We start from the raw sequence: 7,009 nt of genomic DNA, 5'->3' as shown, positions 1-7,009 counted from the left end.
GGATTTCTTTCTCTACAGTGCCATAAATATTTTCATTAAGAGTGAAATAATATTTTCTCCAGATTATATAAAAGAACAATATCTCCTAAATGCATATAATAAATGAAACAATGTTATGACTGTAACTTCTTCAGCAAGTACATACAACCAGTATGCTTAAAGGGTCTCCCAATAAAGGAACATTAATGGCTCTTCAGATGTTACACCTCCATCTTGTTCTTCTTAGATTGTAAGCTCATATGGGCAGCGCTGTCTACTATTGTTTCTTTTTATTGTTATGTCTCAAACATTTTTGTCATTGTACAGCACCACAGATGATAATGACAGATAAAATAGCAAATAAAATAGTAATGCTTCATTGTCCCAAATTTTTTGTTGGATCCTATGAAAATCATTGTCTATGGCTGGTTTGTAATATTCTCTGTGCCCTAATGAATTTCAGGTTTGTTTCTTGCTTCAAGTAGAGAGGAAGTTGTAAGACTGCAGGGTGTTTATTCTAGGCTGAGCAGAGGTCTAGAAGCTTCATTACAAGAGATGCTATGTACTGCAGCCTCCCCTATCTCCTAACTCTTTCATGTGGGCAGCACTTCTCCCACTCCCATTTTTTCCTCTCATCTTTAGTTTTTTTTTTGTTCTATTACATACAAAAAGGATAAAATGATTTATGTCTACTACATGAGCTCAGGAAACCTCACCAGCACGCATTTTTAACTGTAGACAACACAAACCTGCAGGAATATTTGGGGGAGGAGGAGATTACAGTGATAAGGGGGAGTAGGAAAGGATGCTGATTATTATGAGAGCAGGAAAGGAAAAAGCTGGAGGGAAACAGACATCAAAATACTTTTTTTTTTTTTTACCCGTTTCCTTTTAAATCACATCTGTGCTTGAGCCAGATCTGCAAGAAATTGAGTGTGTGGCTAACAAATAACAATAATACCATTATAAGACAGCAAGCTACGTAAAATGCATGATGTTTCTATTCAGATATATATTTTTCACATCTGCAATATACACATTTACATTTTAGCTTTTTTTTTCTTTCTTTTCTTATTTATATTATGTTGAAACATCAGCAACATTTATATGTTGTACTCATTAATAAAAGGGCAGATACTACGATATTTACCAACAAGCTTCAGATAATAGTTGCAATAATCTATTTGTTAATATGTATTTCATTAGAGGATTACAATATAAAAAAAGAAACAATTGAGAACACTGACAATACTTCATAATCCCACTATGAAGAAACACCATTTTTTTCATTTAGCATGTGACATAAGCATTGAATAAGTATGAGCTCAACCAGATGCTTTGGTTATATGGGCCTAGAAAAATGTGCAAATAATTAGGGGGATGAATTGTTTCTGATAAAATATATATTATTACTATTATTTATTAGTATGTTATTTTCACAGAAATGCAATACTGGATTTTGTGACTATAAAAGCAAGCAACCTCCTAATCTGTTACCTTTGTTTTATAGACCTAATCAAATGATGACAGGCAATGTCCCCTCTCATAGAAATGTTGATAAAATTTGTTTTGCTTAGAAATAACAATACAGCAATAATATTGTTCATGGTAGGTGCTACCCTGCCACCATCTCAAAATCATACTAGAATAAGACTGTGTACCCAGGATGAATTTGTAGTGAGATTTTTACTCTACATATTTTAAAAAAAATGCAAGTAACCTATTTTGCTTAATGAGTGCAGATATGGTGCAGAAAATTTGCAACATCCAAAAACTCACCAAAAGCGCATCCTGGGAAAAATAGCCTAATAATCTCAAACAGTTTGATACATTTTGCATTAGGTTAAGTTCCCACAATGTGTTTTTGGTGAGATTTTGACACTGCACATTTTCACTATGCAAAAATCTCAGATGGGATGGGATGTATAGAAATCTCATGCCTACTGTGCTTTTTCTTCTTCATTTTTATGCTGCATAAACTGACCTGTACTGTGTTTTTGAAATCCACAACATGTCAATTTCTCTTGCGAGTATGATGAGTTTTATGTGCTGATTTTCCCCATGGATTTGAATCAAAAACTGGGTAAAAACGCTAAAAAATGTACTCTAAAACACAGTGAAAAAGAAATGCAAGTAACCTATTTTACTTAATGGGTACAGAAATGCTGCAGAAAATCTGCAACATCAAAAACTCACCAAATACTCATCATGGGAACAAAGCATTTAACAGCAATTTGACATGTAACATGTCAATCAGCAATATATCGATCCTTGGCCAAAGCAACTATTTTCCCTGGTTTAAATGCAGAGAAAGCACAACAAAAGTATTTACATGCTATACTAGAGATGCAGTTAAGAATACTATAAATGCTATAGAAGCAGAACAGATAATATTTTCTTAATTTATTTCCTCAATCCTAACAAATGTAAAAACTTTCATTGATTTTGTTTACCTCCTACAATTAAAGCACCACTCCAGAAGCTTTTTTTTTATTTCAGCGCTGGAGTGGTGCCACTAATGTAAGTTTCCTGACCCTAGTATTATACCCACCAGCTACTGTCTTCAGCTTTTCCCGGCGCCGCTCCGCACCCAATTTGCCATCTTGTGACCACAACTTCTGACTCCCCGAAAGTCAGAGGTAACGTTCACAAGCTATCAATGTAAGTCTATGATGACCTTGTTCTGGAAAGATCCAGCAGGTCACAACCTGCAGAAGACTGACTTCAGTGAGGAGAACAGATGAAGAAGGCAGCTGCTACGTATACCACTAGGGGCAGAGAACTTACATTGGTGACACCACTCCACTGGTAAAATTAAAAAAAAAGATGGAGTGGTGCTTTATGTTAATCATGGAATGCAAACATGATTACAAAGAATCCAAGTATAGTAATTAGTATTATTGTGTAGACAATGAGCTTCAACATTTATTGCAAACATATAAAGATAAATAGATCTATAGATTGGGGAGGGAAAAAAAATAGTCATGATATTTTATAGATCTCATAATAAATTATTTAGATTCACAGTGTAATCCACATCTAGATACTGTCATGGCACATTTTTATTGATTTTAAACCATGTTGAAGTGTTATTCCCATCTCAGCCATTCATGGCTCTGACGGAAATAACTGCCCCTAGGTCCCGGCCACCAGAGGTGAAGTTTTGGAAAACAGTGGAGTACAGCACAGGACATGGAACTACTCTGTTTTTACAACTTGGAAGTTACCTCAATAGAGCGTCTTGCTTTGCTATGTTCTTTCTTTAAGGGCAAGGTGAAATGAGCGTCTGAAAAATAGATTTTTATCCAGAAAACTTGGATGATTTTCATCCATATCATCATCCGTGTGCCTTCTGTGTGCCATCCATGTGGCCGTATTTATGCCCATGTGGTATTTTTACAACAACACTTTAAAATGTACATAATTAAATACAGTTTCCTGATTTAATAATGGCAAAGTGTCCATAAAAATCAGATGCAAAATGAATGTTCTGTATGGGAACTGATATTTTTGCACTTCCAGAGACTTGGACAATTATCATCCGACATACAATGGAAGAGAATAGTGCATGCTGTAATTCTTTTCACATGGACTGTCATCTGAACAGCCCGATTGAATTTCTTTGGTCAATGTGCTCATGTCCAATTTTTACTCTTACAAGAACCTGTGTTGTAGCTGTCCATAAAAATTAGATGGAACTGGCTGTCAGATAGGCCATAAATGTGGATTCCAACAGTAGAGACATTTATGATTGCGTACAGACAAGGAAGGGTAGATGCAAAAATAAGATTCCCCCAAGCAGCTCGTGCAGGAGTGGGTCATCACTCCACTACATGAATTGTTGGCACAATACGCTTCATTCACTATATACAGACAAACGTAGCATCTCATCATTCACTTAATTTAATTATATAGATGCATAGGTCAATTTGTGAATGTGGGCAACATAATATTTGGATGTAGCTGAACAGAGGGCCCCCAGAGTCAATGTTACTTGTGGGCCCTTGGCACCCCAGTCTGACACTGCCCCCAATGGTACTCTCATACGCTATTGTTATTGGCAACAAATTTATAACAAAACCTGGTCAACGTACCCGAATGTCAAAATGTGACCGATTTCTGACTGTTAATGGAAAAGAAAGGTTCTGACTATACATTGATCAGCTTCAGGCACTTGCCATCTTACCGATGCTCAAAGAACTATGTTCTTGATTCTCTAAGGCAGGTGAGAGCAACACAAGATTGTACGCATAAGTTTTATGCTCCCAATAGCAAGTCCATCACCATTTTTATTTGCCCATGGTTTCCAGGGTTTGTGGAAACTGTGGGTAAATAAAAATGGCAACAGCCTATTTCTATTTTTTTTACTTTTAAAGTTAGGTAAATTGCAGAACATGCCATCAGCTACCACAACACAAATTAAGGATACATTATTATGTCTCCAGACTGTGACTAAAAATTACAAATGACAGAATTGTAGCTTTCATCGCCATGTGCAACCGTCATTACTGAAGATGTTTTCTCTTCTCACTTCTTTGATTCTTCTCTTTGATTGGTCAGTCCTCCTTTGTCCCCTTCTCGGGATTTGACTCTTCAGCACTTAAGCTGTAACAGTCAATTTAATTTTTATTTAATAAATCAATAGTACACATGAAAATAAGCAACATTGTAATATATCTGCTTTCTCCTCCGGGACTGATCTTTAGTTTTCAAAATTCTCAATTCACGAGTAAAAATTTGTATTCGGTGAAGACCAATTTTCCCATTACTGAGATAGGAGATGGCAGTCGCTACTGATAAGACTCTATGTAGAGGGGAGGAGGGAGAAGGTAGAGGGAGAGCTCCTCCCCTCTCCCACCTAATTAAAATCTTACAGTAGGAAATGGCATTTGCTACCGATATTTCAGTAATGTAACAATCTGTCTTCACTGAATACAAATTTTAATTGAATTGAAGAACTTTGAAAACAAAAGATCAGTCCCAAAGGAGAAAGAAGCAGATTTCTCTGATAAGATATAATATAAAGTTGCTTATTTTCACTTGTACTATTGATTTATGAAATAAACTATAAAACGACGGTTACTCTTTAAGTACACAGTACACATTACACTTATAGAGCTTTCCTTTTCAGTATTTTTTCTGACACTGGTTGCATTGTTAGAAGATGTTGGAGGCTGGTAGATGGGTGCATCTATCAGTTGATGGCCAAAAAAAGTTGAAAAAAGTAAACACTGTATTCCATTCCTGGAACCATTAAATGTTGGCAAAACCTACGAAATTATACATCATCCTGCTCTGGTCTTGTCTGAGCCTGATATTGCTCAAAATCTGGTTTTAGATACAGTACAGTAAATTAGTATTGGGATAATCCCAAACAACTACCACAATCTTAAACTCTTCTAACCTTTCTATAGATATGAATCAGCATCCACTATGTTTTGATTTCTGTAGCTTTTGTTTTGGTTATGCCCTTTGGTGTCACACTTTCATAGGATAACCCTGAAAGAAGAAATGGTGGCCTGCTGTCGCTATCACTCAGTCATTCTTCGGCTGAATAAACTGTACATGTTGAGATGACATCTTGTTGTGGTTTCATTTGCTGTTTTGCTGTCAGTCTCCTAAAGCTCGTTTGATAAATAGGCTATTTGGCCCATCCAATTCTTGATGTACCGTTCCTACTCTTGTGCATAGAAAGCCTGCTATTTTGTTGACACATGATTTCGAGTACACTCAATACACTTTTTAGGCATTCATTGGGTGAATGGAGCTCTATGAGTATGTTTGATGTATACCCGGTGCATACATAAATCTCTGATGTGATTACCTGACAGTTACTATGTGCTGTTTTTTTTCAAGCAGGAATGACTTGTGACCACCTGTGCCAGAAGCCTCGATGCAGAGCTGCATAAAGTCATATGTCTCAGGCCTCCTTCACACGTGCATGTAAAATACGTACGTGAAAAAATGGTATCGGTGTCATCAGTGTTTTCCATCAGTGTGCCCTCCGTGTGTCATCAGTGTGCCCGTTTTTGCCATCAGTGTCATCAGTGTTTTTCCAGTATTGATAGAAAGAAAGAAATAAGTTACAAAGATTCTCCCATACTTTGCAATGTTAAACAAGTACAGCATACGAATACACACACAAAAAAACCTGGTGAAACTTACAAACGGACCAAAGTCGGATGAAAATCTAATCTAAAACAGTGATGATCGGCATTTTTTTGCGTGCGAGAAAAATCAACAACGTCTTAATGGGACCTTAGTTGGAACTAAATTTTATAGTATTTGGAAAAAATACAAGCTGTCGCTGATAAATTTTTTATTATCTATCTATCTATCTATTACAGCAAAATGTTTTAAAAAATGAGCCTCTGTACCTGAATGGCTCCAATATTAAAGCATGAATCATCATCTTTAGGCTATGTTTAGACTGGGTTTCACAATGTATTTCACTGTAAGTACCAGGGGCATAACGATCGCAGTCGCAAACCGTGACTGGGGCCGCGAGGGTGAGGGGCCTGCCGACACCAGCACAAACTTCAATGTGCATTGGGGCCCATCGGCCTCTAGTTATGCCACTTGTAAGTACCCATCATATATGGCGAACATATCCATAGGCTTCTGTGGAACTGACATTTGCCCTTTTAGGACTGAAAAGAGTAGCATTTGTTTAATAAATTGTTATACTGAATTAGTAAAAGCACTCTGCATAGTATACTGATTCTGATTATGCGTCAATAGCAGATGTACTATCTGAGCCATATTTTTACTGTATACATTGGGAGAACAGCGCAATAGGAAAACATAAATGTATTATTTATTTTAATTCATTTACATTTTACAACCCACTTCAACTCATAAATGAAATAAAGCTTTGTCTTCTCGATACATAGATGTATATAACAAATTAATTATATTTAGAAAGGATTATTTGGAGAGGAATTTGTTAAGCACACTAGGAATTATATTAAAATACTGAAACTAAATGTTTTCCTGGATTAGATAAAAGGGTCTGCATTTTGTCTACAAA

The 7,009-nt window shown here is 36.3% G+C and overlaps 1 long non-coding RNA gene across 1 annotated transcript in view; it reads left to right on the top strand.

Annotated features, from left to right (window-relative positions):
• The window catches only part of LOC141154720 (uncharacterized), a 39,627-nt gene extending 32,860 nt beyond the window's left edge, over positions 1 to 6,767 (top strand). The window contains exon 3 of the long non-coding RNA XR_012247464.1: positions 5,839 to 6,767. This is a non-coding gene — a long non-coding RNA (uncharacterized lncRNA). The remainder of the gene's footprint in view (positions 1 to 5,838) is intronic.
• Positions 6,768 to 7,009: the final 242 nt, after the last annotated feature.

This window comes from Phyllobates terribilis, unplaced genomic scaffold (assembly GCF_046119375.1).
Source record: "Phyllobates terribilis strain yellow unplaced genomic scaffold, ASM4611937v1 Scaffold_1__5_contigs__length_1240528914, whole genome shotgun sequence".
Lineage (NCBI taxonomy): Eukaryota > Metazoa > Chordata > Amphibia > Anura > Dendrobatidae > Phyllobates > Phyllobates terribilis.
This window is presented reverse-complemented; position numbering and strand designations above follow the sequence as displayed.